The following is a 24086-nucleotide window of genomic DNA, read 5'->3' on the forward strand; positions in this document are numbered from 1 at the left end:
CTAGGGTTGCCCATGAAAACAGTATAGGGCTTGAGGAAATCCCGCTGCTTTGTGGCCAGTTCCCATAAACACAAGTTGAACAATGGAACTCAGGGGCAGTAAAATTCACAAAACTGCAGAGTTGAAAATATCCATCACTGAAAAATGTCTTGAGGAAAGTCAAAGAAAAGGACTTGTAAGCAAGGGAGAATGGCAGGAAAGGGATTTGAGGAGGTAGAAAGGACTCGCCATTAAGCACAAGAAAAGGAGCTGAACATTGCCAACATTGCAGTTGGCCAAAAAGGGTGTATGCGTTTTTTTCTGTATATATTCAAGAAAAGGGCATACACTTTTTTAGCCAACCAAACAGGTGGGCACTGGAAGTCAATACTACAAAAGATATCACTTCGCATCAGTCAGAAGAGCCATCCTCATAAAGCGTAAACAACAGAAATGCAGGACAGGGCAACGAGAAGAGGGAGCCCTGTGAGACTTATAGTGGAAATGTATATTGCCAACGGCCATTCTGGAGAAGTGTATTGTGTTTACTAAAGCATCTAAAAAATGAGCTACAGAGCATAGGGCACTTGCACTCATGGGCGTATATCTTGGGAAAAACAAAAATCGAGAGGACACAGGCACCCCAATGTTTACCCCCTCTCTGTTTAAAAGATCCTCGACTAGGATATAACTTAAATGTCTCTGGAGGGAAAAAATGGATAGAGATGTGGTACTTAGGTAGAGTGGAATATTATTCAGCCTGGAAATCAATGAAATATGGCCAGTTGTAACAACTCCCGAGGAGTTACGTATGATCATTCTAAGTGACAGAATTCAAAAAGAAAAAGACACATATCATAAGCTATCACTTAAAGGTGGAATCCAAAATGGCTACACATGAAATAAATTACAAAACAAAAACATAGTCAAATATGTAGAAAACACGCATAAGGCTGCTAAACGGGAAAGGTGGGGAGGGGTGAGGCATCATCCAGGAGGTTGAAATTAGCAAAGATACCATTCCAAATACCAAACTGATAATCAACAAGGCCTACACGGTAGCTAAAAGAACTGCACTCAGCACACTCAAGTCACCGGAAAAGAATATATACGACTGGTAAGAATCTGAAAAAGAATTTATTGATGTCTCTCTGTACGTGAATCAAGTGGATGTACAGCAGCAAGAAACAGAGCTTTGAAAATCAGCTGTAACCAATATAGTAATAAATTGAAAAAAATAAACGACAGAGAGACAGAGAAAACCTCTTACAACTTTTCCTCAGGGACGGTGATGCAACATGGATTGAACACATCTAGACCCACAGCAGGATGAGACATAAGGCTGGAAACTGTTTGCGCTAAGAGAAATGTGAGGTTGGGTGAGGAAATGCACACCCTTTAAAGTAATACTACCTGGTACCCATTCAATGGGTCCCAAATCTGCAGGTTCAAGGGATCTTCCTACAGCTAAAACATGCATGGAAAACCCAGAGGACTGTACACCATGTGATCGGGAGATGTGTCTAAAATGCACCTCATTTATCCTCTCCTGGTGCTCCTGTTCACCATTCCAGCCACGCTACTTAGAATCTCCCCACTTGGAGAATCAGCACATTTAAACTTCTGTTTCACACATTTTGCAAATTGTGAGGAGGATGAACGGGAAGAGGGGGAACCAATGAGAGAATAGTTGTAGGGGTTTGGACGGGCACATATCACTCTAATTTCCCATTAAGAATAAGAATTAAAGAAAGGCTCAGCCTGCCTCGCCGGAGCCAAAATAGGGCCTGAAGCAATCCTGCGGGTTTGAGGCCAGCTCACAAAAGAGCAACTTAAAAAATGGAGCTCAGGGTCACTGCAATTCACAAACCTGCAGAGTTATAAATGAAAACTAACGTCCAAAAATATGTTGAGGTAAGGCAAAGAAGAGGATCTGAATGCAAGACAGAATTGCAAGAAACAGATTTCAAGAGATAGATTGGACTCGTCTTTAACGCACATGAAAAACGGCAGAATTTCGACAATGATGCAGTTGGCCCAAAAGGGCGTATGCGTTTTTTCCTGATTATATCCAGGAAAAAAACGCATACGCACTTTATGGGCAACGAAGCAAGCAAGCAATGCAAATGTGCACAACAAAGAAGTCTCATTTCCCACCAGTCAAAAGGGCCATCCTAAAAAATTGTAAAAACCAGAAATGCAGGACAGGCCATGGAGAACAGGGAGCCTTTATACGCTGATGGGCAGTGTGTGAACTGCCGAGAGCCACTCTGGAGAAGTGTATGGTGGTTCCTAAATCATCTAAAAAACAGAGCTACAGAGCATAGGACACTTCCAATCATGGGAGTATATCTAGGGAAGTCTAAAAATCAACAAGACACAAGCACACCACAGTTTAGGGCTACTCTGTTTACAAGAACCTCAACTTCAGTACACCTTAAATATCCCAGGAAAGAGAACAATGGATAAAGAAGATGTGGTACTTATGTACAATGGAATATCTCTTCACCATGAAATCAATGTAATAAGGCTAGTAGAAGGATAAAGAGTGGATTTAGGTCCGATAATACTACTTGAAATAAGTCAAACAGAAAAAGAAACATATCATAAGATATCACTTATAGAGGGAGGGTAAATATGGCTGCACAAGAAATGAATTACAGAACAGAACAGTGTCTCACATTTAGAAAACACACTTATGTCAGCTTAAGGGGAAAGGAGAGGTGGGGTGATGCATAAAACCAGAGTTTGAAATTAGCACAGATACCGTTCAATAAACCAAATAGGTATTAGACAAGATCTACACCTTGCTCAATGAACTGGCCTCAACACACCCTATACACCGCAGAGAAATATATCTGAGTAATAAGAATCTTAAAACCCATGTATTGATATATCTCCATAAGGGAATCAAGTGTGTGCAGAGCGGCACAAACACAGCAGTGAAAATGAGCTAAACCCCATTATAGAAATAAATTTTAAAAACAAAACGCTGAAACAATGAAAGAGAGAAAAATTCTTACAAAATTCGCTCAGGGGCTGTGATGCAACCTGGATTGACCACATATAAACCCACAGCTGGATAAGACATAAGGCTGGACACTTGGGGCTGAGAGGATTGGTGAGCTTTGGTGAGCAACTGCCGAAAGTTTAATGCAATACTTCATGCTACTCATTCCAAGGGTCCCAACACTCCAGGTTGAAGGGAATCTTCCTACAGCTAAACCATGCTTGGGAAACCCAGCGACTGGTATACCATATGATCGGGAAAGGTTTCTAAAACGCACCTCATTTTTCCTCTCCTGGGGCTCCGGATCGACATTCCAGCCACTTTACTAACAACATCCCCACATGGAGAGTCAATGCCTTTAAGTTCTGGTATTGCACAGTCTGCAGTTAGTGCGGAGGATGAATGGGAATAGGGGGAACCAGTGAGAAACTAGCTGTAGCGGTTTCAATGGGCACATGTCACTCTAATGTCACATCAGAAAGAAGAATTAACCAAAGGCACAGCAAGGTGCCCCAGAAGAAAAATAGGGCTTCAAGGTATCCTGTGGTTATGGGGCAAGACCACAAAAATAAGAGCTGAAAAATGGAGCTAAGGGCCACTGCAATTCAAAAACCTGCAGAGTTATAAAGGCCAACTATTTTCAAAAAATATATTGAGGTAAGGCTATGAAGAGGCATTGAAAGCAAGGCAGAATTGCAGGAAACGGATTTCAGTAGGTAGACTGGAATTGCATTGAAAACATATGAAGAGAGTCAGAACCTCGACAATGATGCACTTGGCCAAAAAGGGCGTATGCGTTTTTTCCTGAATATATTCAGGAAAAAACGCATACGCACTTTTTGGCCAACCAAGTAAGCTTGCAAAGGAAATCTGCACTACAATGAAGTCTCACTTCCACCGGGTCAAAAGGGCCATCTGAAAAAAGTGTAAAATCCATAAAGGCACCAAAGGCCATGGAGAACTGGGAGCCTTCTTATGCTGATGGGCGGGATGTAAATTGCCAACAGCCACTCGGGAGAAGTGTATGGTGTTTCCTGAAACATCTAAAAAACAAAGCAACAGAGCCTAGGGCACTTCCACTTATGGTCCTATAGCTTAGGGAAATTAAAATCAAAAAGACACAGCCACCCCAAAGTTTGGGACGGCTCTGTTTACAAGAACCTCGTTTACGGTACAAGTTCAATATCGCAGAAAGTGAAAAATGGATAAAGAAGTTGTGGTACTTATGTACAATGCAATAACACTCAGCAATGAAATCTATGTCATCAGGCCCGTAGCACCATAATGAGTGGATTCAGGTATGATGATTCGAACTGAAATAAGTCACACAGAAAAGAAACATCATAAGGTATCACTAATACACGGAATGTAAACTTGGCTACACAGGAACTGAATTCCAAAACAAAATAGGGTCTCAAATTTAGAAAACCAACTTATGCTTGCTTAAGGGGAAAGGTGAGTTGGGGTGCTGCATAAAACCAGAGATTGAAATGAGCACAGATAAAGTTCCTTAAGCCAAATATGGAATAGAGAAGAGCTACTCCTTGCTCAACGAAATGGACTCAACACCGCATATTAAACGCCTAAGAATGTACCTGACTAGTAAGTATCTTAAAACCTATGGAATGCTATGTCTCCAAAAGAGAATCAAGCATGTGTACAGGGGGATAAACGCAGCAGTGATAGGATTGGAGAGGTTCGGTGAGCAAATGAAGACCCTTTGAAGTCATATTGCATGGTACCCATTCCACGGGTCTCAACTCTCCAGGTTTAAGGTATTCTTCCTTCAGCTAAAACATGCATGTGGAACCCAGAGTATGATCAACCATGTGATCGGGAGATGTGTTCAAATATGTCTCAGTTTTTGTACCCTGGTACTCGGGTGCAACATTCCAGACGCTTTACTAACACTCTCCCGACTTGGAGAGTCAGTCCCTTTAACCTCCTGTTTGGCCCAGTTTGCAATTTCTGCGGAAGATGAACAGGAATAGCGAGAACCAATGAGAGACTAGCTGGAGGTGTCTGGACGGGCAAATTTAACTCTCATTTCCCACCAGGAAGAGGAAATAACCAAAGGCTCAGCGTGCCGTGCCGGAACCAGATTAGGGCCTGAAGCCATCCTGCGGTGTTGCGGCCAGCTCAAAAGAAAGTGAGTTGAAGAAAGGAGCTCAGGGGCACTGTAATTCACAAACCTGCAGAGTTATAAATGACAGCTATCGTCCAAAAATATACTGAAGTAAGGCTGCCAAGAGGACTTGAAAGCGGGGCAGAATTGCAGGAAACCGATTTCAGGAGGTAGACTGGAATTGCATTGAAAGCATAGGAAAAGAGGCAGAACGTCCACAATGATGCACTTGGCCAAAAAGGGCGTATACATTTTTTCCTGAATATATTCAGGAAAAAACGCATACGCCCTTTTTGGCCAACCAAGCAAGCTTGCAAAGGAAATCTGCACTACAATGAAGTCTCACTTCCCCCCGGTCAAAAGGACCATCTGAAAAAAGTGTAAAATCCAGAAAGGCAGGACAGGCCATGGAGAACTGGGAGCATTTTTATGCTGATGGGAGGGATGTAAATTGCCAACAGACACTCCGGAGAAGTGTATGGTGTTTCCTGAAACATCTAAAAAACAAAGCAACAGAGCCTAGGGCACTTCCACTTATGGTCCTATAGCTTAGGGAAATTAAAATCAAAAAGACACAGCCACCCCAAAGTTTGGGACGCCTCTGTTTACAAGAACCTCGTTTACCATACAAGTTCAGTATCACAGAAAGTGAAAAATGGATAAAGAACTTGTGGTACTTACGTACAATGCAGTATCACTCAGCAATGAAATCTATGTCATCAGGCCCGTAGCAGCATAATGAATGGATTCAGGTACGATGATTCTAACTGAAATAAGTCACACAGAAAAAGAAACATCATAAGATATCAGTAATACACGGAATGTAAACTTGGCTACACAGGAACTGAATTACAGAACAGAACAGGGTCTCAAATTTAGAAAACCAACTTATGCTTGCTTAAGGGGAAAGGTGAGTTGGGGTGCTGCATAAAACCAGAGATTGAAATGAGCACAGATAAAGTTCCTTAAGCCAAATATGGAATAGACAAGAGCTACTCCTTGCTCAATGAAATGGACTCAACACACCATATTAAATGCCTAAGAATGTACCTGACTAGTAAGTATCTTAAAACCTATGGATTGCTATGTCTCCAAAAGAGAATCAAACGTGTGTACAGGGGCATAAACGCAGCAGTGATAGGATTGGAGAGGTTCGGTGAGCAAATGAAGACCCTTTGAAATCATATTGCATGATACCCATTCCACGGGTCTCAACTCTCCAGGTTTAAGGTATTCTTCCTTCAGCTAAAACATGCATGTGGAACCTAGAGTATGATCAACCGTGTGATCGGGAGACGTGTTCAAATATGTCTCAGTTTTCGTACGCTGGTACTCGGGAGCAACATTCCAGACGCTTTACTAACACTCTCCCGACTTGGAGAGTCAGTCCCTTTAACCTCCTGTTTGGCCCAGTTTGCAATTTCTGCGGAAGATGAACAGGAATAGCGAGAACCAATGAGAGACTAGCTGGAGGTGTCTGGACGGGAAAATTTAACTCTCATTTCCCACCAGGAAGAGGAATTAACCAAAGGCTCAGCGTGCCGTGCCAGTACCAGATTAGGGCCTGAAGCCATCCTGCGGTGTTGCGGCCAGGTCACAAGAAAGCGAGTTGAAGAAAGGAGCTCAGGGGCACTGTAATGCACAAACCTGCAGAGTTATAAATGACAGCTATCGTCCAAAAATATACTGAAGTAAGGCTGCCAAGAGGACTTGAAAGCGGGGCAGAATTGCAGGAAACCGATTTCAGGAGGTAGACTGGAATTGCATTGAAAGCATAGGAAAAGAGGCAGAACGTCCACAATGATGCACTTGGCCAAAAAGGGCGTATGCGTTTTTTCCTGAATATATTCAGGAAAAAACGCATACGCCCTTTTTGGCCAACCAAGCAAGCTTGCAAAGGAAATCTGCACTACAATGAAGTCTCACTTCCCCCCGGTCAAAAGGGCCATCTGAAAAAAGTGTAAAATCTAGAAAGGCAGGACAGGCCATGGAGAACTGGGAGCCTTGTTATGCTGATGGGCGGGATGTAAATTGCCAACAGCCACTCGGGAGAATGTATGGTGTTTCCTGAAACATCTAAAAAACAAAGCAACAGAGCCTAGGGCACTTCCACTTCTGGTCCTATAGCTTACGGAAATTAAAATCAAAAAGACACATCCACCCCAAAGTTTGGAACGGCTCTGTTTACAAGAACCTCGTTTACAGTACAAGTTCAACATCGCAGAAAGTGAAAAATGGATAAAGAAGTTGTGGTATTTACTTACAAAGCAATATCACTCAGCAATGAAATCTATGTCATCAGGCCCTTAGCAGCACAATGAGTGGATTCAGGTATGATGATTCTAACGGAAATAAGTCACACAGAAAAAGAAACATCATAAGATATCAGTAATACACGGAATGTAAACTTGGCTACACAGGAACTGAATTACACAACAGAACAGGGTCTCAAATTTAGAAAACCAACTTATGCTTGCTTAAGGGTAAAGGTGAGTTGGGGTGCTGCATAAAACCAGAGATTGAAATGAGCACAGATAAAGTTCCTTAAGCCAAATATGGAATAGACAAGAGCTACTCCTTGCTCAACGAAATGGACTCAACACCGCATATTAAACGCCTAAGAATGTACCTGACTAGTAAGTATCTTAAAACCTATGGAATGCTATGTCTCCAAAAGAGAATCAAGCATGTGTACAGGGGGATAAACGCAGCAGTGATAGGATTGGAGAGGTTCGGTGAGCAAATGAAGACCCTTTGAAGTCATATTGCATGGTACCCATTCCACGGGTCTCAACTCTCCAGGTTTAAGGTATTCTTCCTTCAGCTAAAACATGCATGTGGAACCCAGAGTATGATCAACCATGTGATCGGGAGATGTGTTCAAATATGTCTCAGTTTTTGTACCCTGGTACTCGGGTGCAACATTCCAGACGCTTTACTAACACTCTCCTGACTTGGAGAGTCAGTCCCTTTAACCTCCTGTTTGGCCCAGTTTGCAATTTCTGCGGAAGATGAACAGGAATAGCGAGAACCAATGAGAGACTAGCTGGAGGTGTCTGGACGGGCAAATTTAACTCTCATTTCCCACCAGGAAGAGGAAATAACCAAAGGCTCAGCGTGCCGTGCCGGAACCAGATTAGGGCCTGAAGCCATCCTGCGGTGTTGCGGCCAGGTCAAAAGAAAGCGAGTTGAAGAAAGGAGCTCAGGGGCACTGTAATTCACAAACCTGCAGAGTTATAAATGACAGCTATCGTCCAAAAATATACTGAAGTAAGGCTGCCAAGAGGACTTGAAAGCGGGGCAGAATTGCAGGAAACCGATTTCAGGAGGTAGACTGGAATTGCATTGAAAGCATAGGAAAAGAGGCAGAACGTCCACAATGATGCACTTGGCCAAAAAGGGCGTATGCGTTTTTTCCTGAATATATTCAGGAAAAAACGCATACGCCCTTTTTGGCCAACCAAGCAAGCTTGCAAAGGAAATCTGCACTACAATGAAGTCTCACTTCCCCCCGGTCAAAAGGGCCATCTGAAAAAAGTGTAAAATCCAGAAAGGCAGGACAGGCCATGGAGAACTGGGAGCCTTGTTATGCTGATGGGCGGGATGTAAATTGCCAACAGACACTCGGGAGAAGTGTATGGTGTTTCCTGAAACATCTAAAAAACAAAGCAACAGAGCCTAGGGCACTTCCACTTATGGTCCTATAGCTTAGGGAAATTAAAATAAAAAACACACAGCCACCCCAAAGTTTGGGACGCCTCTGTTTACAAGAACCTCGTTTACCATACAAGTTCAGTATCACAGAAAGTGAAAAATGGATAAAGAACTTGTGGTACTTACGTACAATGCAGTATCACTCAGCAATGAAATCTATGTCATCAGGCTCGTAGCAGCATAATGAATGGATTCAGGTACGATGATTCTAACTGAAATAAGTCACACAGAAAAAGAAACATCATAAGATATCAGTAATACACGGAATGTAAACTTGGCTACACAGGAACTGAATTACAGAACAGAACAGGGTCTCAAATTTAGAAAACCAACTTATGCTTGCTTAAGGGGAAAGGTGAGTTGGGGTGCTGCATAAAACCAGAGATTGAAATGAGCACAGATAAAGTTCCTTAAGCCAAATATGGAATAGACAAGAGCTACTCCTTGCTCAATGAAATGGACTCAACACACCATATTAAATGCCTAAGAATGTACCTGACTAGTAAGTATCTTAAAACCTATGGATTGCTATGTCTCCAAAAGAGAATCAAACGTGTGTACAGGGGCATAAACGCAGCAGTGATAGGATTGGAGAGGTTCGGTGAGCAAATGAAGACCCTTTGAAATCATATTGCATGATACCCATTCCACGGGTCTCAACTCTCCAGGTTTAAGGTATTCTTCCTTCAGCTAAAACATGCATGTGGAACCTAGAGTATGATCAACCGTGTGATCGGGAGACGTGTTCAAATATGTCTCAGTTTTCGTACGCTGGTACTCGGGTGCAACATTCCAGACGCTTTACTAACACTCTCCCCACTTGGAGAGTCAGCGCCTTTAACCACCTGTTTGGCCCAGTTTGCAATTTCTGCGGAAGATGAACAGGAATAGGGAGAACCAATGAGAGACTAGCTGGAGGTGTCTGGACGGGCAAATTTAACTCTCATTTCCCACCAGGAAGAGGAAATAACCAAAGGCTCAGCGTGCCGTGCCAGAACCAGAATAGGGCCTGAAGCCATCCTGCGGTGTTGCGGCCAGCTCAAAGGAAAGCGAGTTGAAGAAAGGAGCTCAGGGGCACTGTAATTCACAAACCTGCAGAGTTATAAATGACAGCTATCATCCAAAAATATACTGAAGTAAGGCTGCCAAGAGGACTTGAAAGCGGGGCAGAATTGCAGGAAACCGATTTCAGGAGGTAGACTGGAATTGCATTGAAAGCATAGGAAAAGAGGCAGAACGTTCACAATGATGCACTTGGCCAAAAAGGGCGTATGCGTTTTTTCCTGAATATATTCAGGAAAAAACGCATACGCACTTTTTGGCCAACAAAGCAAGCTTGCAAAGGAAATCTGCACTACAATGAAGTCTCACTTCCCCCCAGTCAAAAGGGCCATCTGAAAAAAGTGTAAAATCCAGAAAGTCAGGACAGGCCATGGAGAACTGGGAGCCTTGTTATGCTGATGGGCGGGATGTAAATTGTCAACAGACACTCGGGAGAAGTGTATGGTGTTTCCTGAAACATCTAAAAAACAAAGCAACAGAGCCTAGGGCACTTCCACTTATGGTCCTATAGCTTAGGGAAATTAAAATCAAAAAGACACAGCCACCCCAAAGTTTGGGACGCCTCTGTTTACAAGAACCTCGTTTACCGTACAAGTTCAATATCACAGAAAGTGAAAAATGGATAAAGAACTTGTGGTACTTACGTACAATGCAGTATCACTCAGCAATGAAATCTATGTCATCAGGCCCATAGCAGCATAATGAGTGGATTCAGGTACGATGATTCTAACAGAAATAAGTCACACAGAAAAAGAAACATCATAAGATATCACTAATACACGGAATGTAAACTTGGCTACACAGGAACTGAATTCCAAAACAGAACAGGGTCTCAAATTTAGAAAACCAACTTATGCTTGCTTAAGGGGAAAGGTGAGTTGGGGTGCTGCATAAAACCAGAGATTGAAATGAGCACAGAAAAAGTTCCTTAAGCCAAATATGGAATAGACAAGAGCTACTCCTTGCTCAACGAAATAGACTCAACACCGCATATTAAACGCCTAAGAATGTACCTGACTAGTAAGTATCTTAAAACCTATGGATTGCTATGTCTCCAAAAGAGAATCAAGCGTGTGTACAGGGGCATAAACGCAGCAGTGATAGGATTGGAGAGGTTCGGTGAGCAAATGAAGACCCTTTGAAGTCATATTGCATGGTACCCAACCACGGGTCTCAACTCTCCAGGTTTAAGGTATTCTTCCTTCAGCTAAAACATGCATGTGGAACCCAGAGTATGATCAACCGTGTGAACGGGAGACGTGTTCAAATATGTCTCAGTTTTCCTCCCCTGGTACTCGGGTGCAACATTCCAGACGCTTTACTAACACTCTCCCCACTTGGAGAGTCAGCGCCTTTAACCTCCTGTTTGGTCCAGTTTGCAATTTCTGCGGAAGATGAACAGGAATAGGGAGAACCAATGAGAGACTAGCTGGAGGTGTCTGGACAGGCAAATTTAACTCTCATTTCCCACCAGGAAGAGGAAATAACCAAAGGCTCAGCGTGCCGTGCCGGAACCAGATTAGGGCCTGAAGCCATCCTGCGGTGTTGCGGACAGCTCACAAGAAAACGAGTTGAAGAAAGGAGCTCAGGGGCACTGTAGTTCACAAACCTGCAGAGTTATAAATGACAGCTATCGTCCAAAAATATACTGAAGCAAGGCTGCCAAGAGGACTTGAAAGCGGGGCAGAATTGCAGGAAACCGATTTCAGGAGGTAGACTGGAATTGCATTGAAAGCATAGGAAAAGAGGCAGAACGTCCACAATGATGCACTTGGCCAAAAAGGGCGTATGCGTTTTTTCCTGAATATATTCAGGAAAAAACGCATACGCCCTTTTTGGCCAACCAAGCAAGCTTGCAAAGGAAATCTGCACTACAATGAAGTCTCACTTCCCCCCGGTCAAAAGGGCCATCTGAAAAAAGTGTAAAATCCAGAAAGGCAGGACAGGCCATGGAGAACTGGGAGCCTTGTTATGCTGATGGGCGGGATGTAAATTGCCAACAGACACTCGGGAGAAGTCTATGGTGTTTCCTGAAGCAATTAAGAAACAAAGCAACAGAACCTAGGGCACTTCCACTTATGGTCCTATAGCTTAGGGAAATTAAAATCAAAAAGACACAGCCACCCCAAAGTTTGGGACGCCTCTGTTTACAAGAACCTCGTTTACAGTACAAGTTCAACATCGCAGAAAGTGAAAAATGGATAAAGAAGTTGTGGTATTTACTTACAAAGCAATATCACTCAGCAATGAAATCTATGTCATCAGGCCCTTAGCAGCACAATGAGTGGATTCAGGTATGATGATTCTAACTGAAATAAGTCACACAGAAAAAGAAACATCATAAGATATCAGTAATACACAGAATGTAAACTTGGCTACACAGGAACTGAATTCCAAAACAGAACAGGGTCTCAAATTTAGAAAACCAACTTATGCTTAAGGGGAAAGGTGAGTTGGGGTGCTGCATAAAACCAGAGATTGAAATGAGCACAGATAAAGTTCCTTAAGCCAAATATGGAATAGACAAGAGCTACTCCTTGCTCAACGAAATGGACTCAACACCGCATATTAAACGCCTAAGAATGTACCTGACTAGTAAGTATCTTAAAACCTATGGATTGCTATGTCTCCAAAAGAGAATCAAGCATGTGTACAGGGGCATAAACGCAGCAGTGATAGGATTGGAGAAGTTCGGTGAGCAAATGAAGACCCTTTGACGTCATATTGCATGGTACCCATTCCACGGGTCTCAACTCTCCAGGTTTAAGGTATTCTTCCTTCAGCTAAAACATGCATGTGGAACCCAGAGTATGATCAACCGTGTGAACGGGAGACGTGTTCAAATATGTCTCAGTTTTCCTCCCCTGGTACTCGGGTGCAACATTCCAGACGCTTTACTAACACTCTCCCCACTTGGAGAGTCAGCGCCTTTAACCTCCTGTTTGGTCCAGTTTGCAATTTCTGCGGAAGATGAACAGGAATAGGGAGAACCAATGAGAGACTAGCTGGAGGTGTCTGGACAGGCAAATTTAACTCTCATTTCCCACCAGGAAGAGGAAATAACCAAAGGCTCAGCGTGCCGTGCCGGAACCAGATTAGGGCCTGAAGCCATCCTGCGGTGTTGCGGCCAGCTCACAAGAAAGCGAGTTGAAGAAAGGAGCTCAGGGGCACTGTAATTCACAAACCTGCAGAGTTATAAATGACAGCTATCGTCCAAAAATATACTGAAGTAAGGCTGCCAAGAGGACTTGAAAGCGGGGCAGAATTGCAGGAAACCGATTTCAGGAGGTAGACTGGAAATGCATTGAAAGCATAGGAAAAGAGGCAGAACGTCCACAATGATGCACTTGGCCAAAAAGGGCGTATGCGTTTTTTCCTGAATATATTCAGGAAAAAACGCATACGCCCTTTTTGGCCAACCAAGCAAGCTTGCAAAGGAAATCTGCACTACAATGAAGTCTCACTTCCCCCCGGTCAAAAGGGCCATCTGAAAAAAGTGTAAAATCCAGAAAGGCAGGACAGGCCATGGAGAACTGGGAGCCTTGTTATGCTGATGGGCGGGATGTAAATTGCCAACAGACACTCGGGAGAAGTCTATGGTGTTTCCTGAAGCAATTAAGAAACAAAGCAACAGAACCTAGGGCACTTCCACTTATGGTCCTATAGCTTAGGGAAATTAAAATCAAAAAGACACAGCCACCCCAAAGTTTGGGACGCCTCTGTTTACAAGAACCTCGTTTACAGTACAAGTTCAACATCGCAGAAAGTGAAAAATGGATAAAGAAGTTGTGGTATTTACTTACAAAGCAATATCACTCAGCAATGAAATCTATGTCATCAGGCCCTTAGCAGCACAATGAGTGGATTCAGGTATGATGATTCTAACTGAAATAAGTCACACAGAAAAAGAAACATCATAAGATATCAGTAATACACAGAATGTAAACTTGGCTACACAGGAACTGAATTCCAAAACAGAACAGGGTCTCAAATTTAGAAAACCAACTTATGCTTAAGGGGAAAGGTGAGTTGGGGTGCTGCATAAAACCAGAGATTGAAATGAGCACAGATAAAGTTCCTTAAGCCAAATATGGAATAGACAAGAGCTACTCCTTGCTCAACGAAATGGACTCAACACCGCATATTAAACGCCTAAGAATGTACCTGACTAGTAAGTATCTTAAAACCTATGGATTGCTATGTCTCCAAAAGAGAATCAAGCATGTGTACAGGGGCATAAACGCAGCAGTGATAGGATTGGAGAAGTTCGGTGAGCAAATGAAGACCCTTTGACGTCATATTGCATGGTACCCATTCCACGGGTCTCAACTCTCCAGGTTTAAGGTATTCTTCCTTCAGCTAAAACATGCATGTGGAACCCAGAGTATGATCAACCGTGTGAATGGGAGACGTGTTCAAATATGTCTCAGTTTTCCTCCCCTGGTACTCGGGTGCAACATTCCAGACGCTTTACTAACACTCTCCCCACTTGGAGAGTCAGCGCCTTTAACCTCCTGTTTGGTCCAGTTTGCAATTTCTGCGGAAGATGAACAGGAATAGGGAGAACCAATGAGAGACTAGCTGGAGGTGTCTGGACAGGCAAATTTAACTCTCATTTCCCACCAGGAAGAGGAAATAACCAAAGGCTCAGCGTGCCGTGCCGGAACCAGATTAGGGCCTGAAGCCATCCTGCGGTGTTGCGGCCAGCTCACAAGAAAGCGAGTTGAAGAAAGGAGCTCAGGGGCACTGTAATTCACAAACCTGCAGAGTTATAAATGACAGCTATCGTCCAAAAATATACTGAAGTAAGGCTGCCAAGAGGACTTGAAAGCGGGGCAGAATTGCAGGAAACCGATTTCAGGAGGTAGACTGGAAATGCATTGAAAGCATAGGAAAAGAGGCAGAACGTCCACAATGATGCACTTGGCCAAAAAGTGCGTATGCGTTTTATCCTGAATATATTCAGGAAAAAACGCATACGCCCTTTTTGGCCAACCAAGCAAACTTGCAAAGGAAATCTGCACTACAATGAAGTCTCACTTCCCCCCGGTCAAAAGGGCCATCTGAAAAAAGTGTAAAATCCAGAAAGGCAGGACAGGCCATGGAGAACTGGGAGCCTTGTTATGCTGATGGGCGGGATGTAAATTGCCAACAGACACTCAGGAGAAGTGTATGGTGTTTCCTGAAACATCTAAAATACAAAGGAACAGAGCCTAGGGCACTTCCACTTATGGTCCTATAGCTTAGGGAAATTAAAATCAAAAAGACACAGCCACCCCAAAGTTTGGGACGCCTCTGTTTACAAGAACCTCGTTTACCGTACAAGTTCAGTATCACAGAAAGTGAAAAATGGATAAAGAACTTGTGGTACTTACGTACAATGCAGTATAACTCAGCAATGAAATCTATGTCATCAGGCCCGTAGCAGCATAATGAGTGGATTCAGGTACGATGATTCTAACTGAAATAAGTCACACAGAAAAAGAAACATCATAAGATATCACTAATACACGGAATGTAAACTTGGCTACACAGGAACTGAATTCCAAAACAGAACAGGGTCTCAAATTTAGAAAACCAACTTATGTTTGCTTAAGAGAAAAGGTGAGTTGGGGTGCTGCATAAAACCAGAGATTGAAATGAGCACAGATAAAGTTCCTTAAGCCAAATATGGAATAGACAAGAGCTACTCCTTGCTCAACGAAATGGACTCAACACCCCATATTAAACGCCTAAGAATGTACCTGACTAGTAAGTATCTTAAAACCTATGGATTGCTATGTCTCCAAAAGAGAATCAAGCATGTGTACAGGGGCATAAACGCAGCAGTGATAGGATTGGAGAGGTTCGGTGAGCAAATGAAGACCCTTTGAAGTCATATTGCATGGTACCCATTCCACGGGTTTCAACTACCCAGGTTTAAGGTATTCTTCCTTCAGCTAAAACATGCATGTGGAACCCAGAGTATGATCAACCGTGTGAACGGGAGACGTGTTCAAATATGTCTCAGTTTTCGTACCCTGGTACTCGGGTGCAACATTCCAGACGCTTTACTAACACTCTCCCAACTTGGAGAGTCAGTCCCTTTAACCTCCTGTTTGGCCCAGTTTGCAATTTCTGCGGAAGATGAACAGGAATAGGGAGAACCAATGAGAGACTAGCTGGAGGTGTCTGGACGGGCAAATTTAACTCTCATTTCCCACCAGGAAGAGGAATTAACCAAAGGCTCAGCGTGCCGTTCCGGAACCAGATTAGGGCCTGAAGCCATCCTGCGGTGTTGCGGCCAGCTCACAAGAAAGCGAGTTGAAGAAAGGAGCTCAGGTGCACTGTAATTCACAAACCTGCAGAGTTATAAATGACAGCTATCGTCCAAAAATATACCGAAGTAAGGCTGCCAAGAGGACTTGAAAGCGGGGCAGAATTGCAGGAAACCGATTTCAGGAGGTAGACTGGAATTGCATTGAAAGCATAGGAAAAGAGGCAGAACGTCCACAATGATGCACTTGGCCAAAAAGGGCGTATGCGTTTTTTCCTGAATATATTCAGGAAAAAACGCATACGCTCTTTTTGGCCAACCAAGCAAACTTGCAAAGGAAATCTGCACTACAATGAAGTCTCACTTCCCCCCGGTCAAAAGGGCCATCTGAAAAAAGTGTAAAATCCAGAAAGGCAGGACAGGCCATGGAGAACTGGGAGCCTTGTTATGCTGATGGGCGGGATGTAAATTGCCAACAGACACTCAGGAGAAGTGTATGGTGTTTCCTGAAACATCTAAAAAACAAAGCAACAGAGCCTAGGGCACTTCCACTTATGGTCCTATAGCTTAGGGAAATTAAAATCAAAAAGACACAGCCACCCCAAAGTTTGGGACGCCTCTGTTTACAAGAACCTCGTTTACCGTACAAGTTCAGTATCACAGAAAGTGAAAAATGGATAAAGAACTTGTGGTACTTACGTACAATGCAGTATCACTCAGCAATGAAATCTATGTCATCAGGCCCTTAGCAGCATAATGAGTGGATTCAGGTACGATGATTCTAACTGAAATAAGTCACACAGAAAAAGAAACATCATAAGATATCAGTAATACACGGAATGTAAACTTGGCTACACAGGAACTGAATTACAGAACAGAACAGGGTGTCAAATTTAGAAAACCAACTTATGCTTGCTTAAGGGTAAAGGTGAGTTGGGGTGCTGCATAAAACCAGAGATTGAAATGAGCACAGATAAAGTTCCTTAAGCCAAATATAGAATAGACAAGAGCTACTCCTTGCTCAACGAAATGGACTCAACACCGCATATTAAACGCCTAAGAATGTACCTGACTTGTAAGTATCTTAAAACCTATGGATTGCTATGTCTCCAAAAGAGAATCAAGCATGTGTACAGGGGCATAAACGCAGCAGTGATAGGATTGGAGAGGTTCGGTGAGCAAATGAAGACCCTTTGAAGTCATATTGCATGGTACCCATTCCACGGGTTTCAACTACCCAGGTTTAAGGTATTCTTCCTTCAGCTAAAACATGCATGTGGAACCTAGAGTATGATCAACCATGTGATCGGGAGACGTGTTCAAATATGTCTCAGTTTTCGTACCCTGGTACTCGGGTGCAACATTCCAGACGCTTTACTAACACTCTCCCGACTTGGAGAGTCAGTCCCTTTAACCTCCTGTTTGGCCCAGTTTGTAATTTCTGCGGAAGATGAACAGGAATAGCGAGAACCAATGAGAGACTAGCTGGAGGTGTCTGGACGGGAAAATTTAACTCTCATTTCCCACCAGGAAGAGGAATTAACCAAAGGCTCAGCGTGCCGTGCCGGAACCAGATTAGGGCCTGAAGCCATCCTGCGGTGTTGCGGCCAGCTCACAAGAAAGCGAGTTGAAAAAAGGAGCTCAGGGGCACTGTAATTCACAAACCTGCAGAGTTATAAATGACAGCTATCGTCCAAAAATATACTGAAGTAAGGCTGCCAAGAGGACTTGAAAGCGGGGCAGAATTGCAGGAAACCGATTTCAGGAGGTAGACTGGAATTGCATTGAAAGCATAGGAAAAGAGGCAGAACGTCCTCAATGATGCACTTGGCCAAAAAGTGCGTATGCGTTTTTTCCTGAATATATTCAGGAAAAAACGCATACGCCCTTTTTGGCCAACCAAGCAAGCTTGCAAAGGAAATCTGCACTACAATGAAGTCTCACTTCCCCCTGGTCAAAAGGGCCATCTGAAAAAAGTGTAAAATCCAGAAAGGCAGGACAGGCCATGGAGAACTGGGAGCCTTGTTATGCTGATGGGCGGGATATAAATTGCCAACAGACACTCGGGACAAGTGTATGGCGTTTCCTGAAACATCTAAAAAACAAAGCAACAGAGCCTAGGGCACTTCCACTTATGGTCCTATAGCTTAGGGAAATTAAAATCAAAAAGACACAGCCACCCCAAAGTTTGGGACGCCTCTGTTTACAAGAACCTCGTTTACCGTACAAGTTCAGTATCACAGAAAGTGAAAAATGGATAAAGAACTTGTGGTACTTATGTACAATGCAGTATCACTCAGCAATGAAATCTATGTCATCAGGCCCGTAGCAGCATAATGAGTGGATTCAGGTACGATGATTCTAACTGAAATAAGTCACACAGAAAAAGAAACATCATAAGATATCTGTAATACACAGAATGTAAACTTGGCTACACAGGAAATGAATTCCAAAACAGAAGAGGGTCTCAAATTTAGAAAACCAACTTATGCTTGCTTAAGGGGAAAGGTGAGTAGGGGTGCTGCATAAAACCACAGATTGAAATGAGCACAGATAAAGTTCCTTAAGCCAAATATGGAATAGAAAAGAGCTACTCCTTGCTCAACGAAATGGACTCAACACCCCATATTAAACGCCTAAGAATGTACCTGACTAGTAAGTATCTTAAAACCTATGGATTGCTATGTCTCCAAAAGAGAATCAAGCGTGTGTACAGGGGCATAAACGCAGCAGTGATAGGATTGGAGCGGTTCGCTGAGCAAATGAAGACCCTTTGAAGTCATATTGCATGGTACCCATTCCACGGGTCTCAACTCTCCAGGTTTAAGGTATTCTTCCTTCAGCTAAAACATGCATGTGGAACCCAGAGTATGATCAACCGTGTGAACGGGAGACGTTTTCAAATATGTCTCAGTTTTCCTCCCCTGGTACTCGGGTGCAACATTCCAGACACTTTACTAACACTCTCCCCACTTGGAGAGTCAGCGCCTTTAACCTCCTGTTTGGCCCAGTTTGCCATTTCTGCGGAAGATGAACAGGAATAGCGAGAACCAATGAGAGACTACCTGGAGGTGTCTGGACGGGCAAATTTAACTCTCATTTCCCACCAGGAAGAGGAATTAACCAAAGGCTCAGCGTGCCGTGCCAGAACTAGATTAGGGCCTGAAGCCATCCTGCGGTGTTGAGGCCAGGTCACAAGAAAGTGAGTTGAAGAAAGGAGCTCAGGGGCACTGTAATGCACAAACCTGCAGAGTTATAAATGACAGCTATCGTCCAAAAATATACTGAAGTAAGGCTGCCAAGAGGACTTGAAAGCGGGGCAGAATTGCAGGAAACCGATTTCAGGAGGTAGACTGGAATTGCATTGAAAGCATAGGAAAAGAGGCAGAACGTCCACAATGATGCACTTGGCCAAAAAGGGCGTATGCGTTTTTTCCTGAATATATTCAGGAAAAAACGCATACGCCCTTTTTGGCCAACCAAGCAAACTTGCAAAGGAAATCTGCACTACAATGAAGTCTCACTTCCCCCCGGTCAAAAGGGCCATCTGAAAAAAGTGTAAAATCCAGAAAGGCAGGACAGGCCATGGAGAACTGGGAGCCTTGTTATGCTGATGGGCGGGATGTAAATTGCCAACAGACACTCGGGAGAAGTGTATGGTGTTTCCTGAAACATCTAAAAAACAAAGCAACAGAGCCTAGGGCACTTCCACTTATGGTCCTATAGCTTAGGGAAATTAAAATCAAAAAGACACAGCCACCCCAAAGTTTGGTACAGCTCTGTTTACAAGAACCTCGTTTACCGTACAAGTTCAATATCACAGAAAGTGAAAAATGGATAAAGAACTTGTGGTACTTACGTACAATGCAGTATCACTCAGCAATGAAATCTATGTCATCAGGCCCATAGCAGCATAATGAGTGGATTCAGGTACGATGATTCTAACAGAAATAAGTCACACAGAAAAAGAAACATCATAAGTTATCACTAATACACGGAATGTAAACTTGGCTACACAGGAACTGAATTCCAAAACAGAACAGGGTCTCAAATTTAGAAAACCAACTTATGCTTGCTTAAGGGTAAAGGTGAGTTGGGGTGCTGCATAAAACCAGAGATTGAAATGAGCACAGAAAAAGTTCCTTAAGCCAAATATGGAATAGACAAGAGCTACTCCTTGCTCAACGAAATGGACTCAACACCCCATATTAAACGCCTAAGAATGTACCTGACTAGTAAGTATCTTAAAACCTATGGATTGCTATGTCTCCAAAAGAGAATCAAGCGTGTGTACAGGGGCATAAACGCAGCAGTGATAGGATTGGAGAGGTTCGGTGAGCAAATGAAGACCCTTTGAAGTCATATTGCATGGTACCCAACCACGGGTCTCAACTCTCCAGGTTTAAGGTATTCTTCCTTCAGCTAAAATATGCATGTGGAACCCAGAGTATGATCAACCATGTGATCGGGAGACGTGTTCAAATATGTCTCAGATTTCGTACCCTGGTACTCGGGTGCAACATTCCAGACGCTTTACTAACACTCTCCCGACTTGGAGAGTCAGTGCCTTTAAACTCCTGTTTGGCCCAGTTTGTAATTTCTGCGGAAGATGAATAGGAACAGGGAGAACCAATGACAGACCAGCTGAAGGTGTCTGGATGGGCAAATTTAACTCTCATTTCCCACCAGGAAGAGGAATTAACCAAAGGCTCAGCGTGCCATGCCGGAACCAGATTAGGGCCTGAAGCAATCCTGCGGTGTTGCGGCCAGCTCACAAAAAAGCGAGTTGAAGAAAGGAGCTCAGGGGCACTGTAATTCACAAACCTGCAGAGTTATAAATGACAGCTATCATCCAAAAATATACTGAAGTAAGGCTGCCAAGAGGACTTGAAAGGGGGCAGAATTGCAGGAAACCGATTTCAGGAGGTAGACAGGAATTGCATTGAAAGCATAGGAAAAGAGGCAGAACGTCCACAATGATGCACTTGGCCAAAAAGGGCGTATGCGTTTTTTCCTGAATATATTCAGGAAAAAACGCATACGCCCTTTTTGGCCAACCAAGCAAGCTTGCAAAGGAAATCTGCAATACAATGAAGTCTCACTTCCCCCCGGTCAAAAGGGTCATCTGAAAAAAGTGTAAAATCCAGAAAGGCAGGACAGGCCATGGAGAACTGGGAGCCTTGTTATGCTGATGGGCGGGATGTAAATTGCCAACAGACACTCCGGAGAAGTGTATGGTGTTTCCTGAAACATCTAAAAAACAAAGCAACAGAGCCTAGGGCACTTCCACTTATGGTCCTATAGCTTAGGGAAATTAAAATCAAAAAGACACAGCCACCCCAAAGTTTGGAACGGCTCTGTTTACAAGAACCTCGTTTACAGTACAAGTTCAACATCGCAGAAAGTGAAAAATGGATTAAGAAGTTGTGGTATTTACTTACAAAGCAATATCACTCAGCAATGAAATCTATGTCATCAGGCCCGTAGCAGCATAATGAGTGGATTCAGGTACGATGATTCTAACTGAAATAAGTCACACAGAAAAAGAAACATCATAAGATATCAGTAATACACGGAATGTAAACTTGGCTACACAGGAACTGAATTACAGAACAGAACAGCGTCTCAAATTTAGAAAACCAACTTATGCTTGCTTAAGGGGAAAGGTGAGTTGGGGTGCTGCATAAAACCAGAGATTGAAATGAGCACAGATAAAGTTCCTTAAGCCAAATATGGAATAGACAAGAGCTACTCCTTGCTCAACGAAATGGACTCAACACCGCATATTAAACGCCTAAGAATGTACCTGACTAGTAAGTATCTTAAAACCTATGGATTGCTATGTCTCCAAAAGAGAATCAAGCATGTGTACAGGGGCATAAACGCAGCAGTGATAGGATTGGAGAAGTTCGGTGAGCAAATGAAGACCCTTTGACGTCATATTGCATGGTACCCATTCCACGGGTCTCAACTCTCCAGGTTTAAGGTATTCTTCCTTCAGCTAAAACATGCATGTGGAACCCAGAGTATGATCAACCGTGTGAACGGGAGACGTGTTCAAATATGTCTCAGTTTTCCTCCCCTGGTACTCGGGTGCAACATTCCAGACGCTTTACTAACACTCTCCCCACTTGGAGAGTCAGCGCCTTTAACCTCCTGTTTGGTCCAGTTTGCAATTTCTGCGGAAGATGAACAGGAATAGGGAGAACCAATGAGAGACTAGCTGGAGGTGTCTGGACAGGCAAATTTAACTCTCATTTCCCACCAGGAAGAGGAAATAACCAAAGGCTCAGCGTGCCGTGCCGGAACCAGATTAGGGCCTGAAGCCATCCTGCGGTGTTGCGGCCAGCTCACAAGAAAGCGAGTTGAAGAAAGGAGCTCAGGGGCACTGTAATTCACAAACCTGCAGAGTTATAAATGACAGCTATCGTCCAAAAATATACTGAAGTAAGGCTGCCAAGAGGACTTGAAAGCGGGGCAGAATTGCAGGAAACCGATTTCAGGAGGTAGACTGGAAATGCATTGAAAGCATAGGAAAAGAGGCAGAACGTCCACAATGATGCACTTGGCCAAAAAGTGCGTATGCGTTTTATCCTGAATATATTCAGGAAAAAACGCATACGCCCTTTTTGGCCAACCAAGCAAACTTGCAAAGGAAATCTGCACTACAATGAAGTCTCACTTCCCCCCGGTCAAAAGGGCCATCTGAAAAAAGTGTAAAATCCAGAAAGGCAGGACAGGCCATGGAGAACTGGGAGCCTTGTTATGCTGATGGGCGGGATGTAAATTGCCAACAGACACTCAGGAGAAGTGTATGGTGTTTCCTGAAACATCTAAAAAACAAAGGAACAGAGCCTAGGGCACTTCCACTTATGGTCCTATAGCTTAGGGAAATTAAAATCAAAAAGACACAGCCACCCCAAAGTTTGGGACGCCTCTGTTTACAAGAACCTCGTTTACCGTACAAGTTCAGTATCACAGAAAGTGAAAAATGGATAAAGAACTTGTGGTACTTACGTACAATGCAGTATAACTCAGCAATGAAATCTATGTCATCAGGCCCGTAGCAGCATAATGAGTGGATTCAGGTACGATGATTCTAACTGAAATAAGTCACACAGAAAAAGAAACATCATAAGATATCACTAATACACGGAATGTAAACTTGGCTACACAGGAACTGAATTCCAAAACAGAACAGGGTCTCAAATTTAGAAAACCAACTTATGTTTGCTTAAGAGAAAAGGTGAGTTGGGGTGCTGCATAAAACCAGAGATTGAAATGAGCACAGATAAAGTTCCTTAAGCCAAATATGGAATAGACAAGAGCTACTCCTTGCTCAACGAAATGGACTCAACACCCCATATTAAACGCCTAAGAATGTACCTGACTAGTAAGTATCTTAAAACCTATGGATTGCTATGTCTCCAAAAGAGAATCAAGCATGTGTACAGGGGCATAAACGCAGCAGTGATAGGATTGGAGAGGTTCGGTGAGCAAATGAAGACCCTTTGAAGTCATATTGCATGGTACCCATTCCACGGGTTTCAACTACCCAGGTTTAAGGTATTCTTCCTTCAGCTAAAACATGCATGTGGAACCCAGAGTATGATCAACCGTGTGAACGGGAGACGTGTTCAAATATGTCTCAGTTTTCGTACCCTGGTACTCGGGTGCAACATTCCAGACGCTTTACTAACACTCTCCCAACTTGGAGAGTCAGTCCCTTTAACCTCCTGTTTGGCCCAGTTTGCAATTTCTGCGGAAGATGAACAGGAATAGGGAGAACCAATGAGAGACTAGCTGGAGGTGTCTGGACGGGCAAATTTAACTCTCATTTCCCACCAGGAAGAGGAATTAACCAAAGGCTCAGCGTGCCGTTCCGGAACCAGATTAGGGCCTGAAGCCATCCTGCGGTGTTGCGGCCAGCTCACAAGAAA

Source organism: Pseudorca crassidens, chromosome 6, assembly GCF_039906515.1.
Source record: "Pseudorca crassidens isolate mPseCra1 chromosome 6, mPseCra1.hap1, whole genome shotgun sequence".
Lineage (NCBI taxonomy): Eukaryota > Metazoa > Chordata > Mammalia > Artiodactyla > Delphinidae > Pseudorca > Pseudorca crassidens.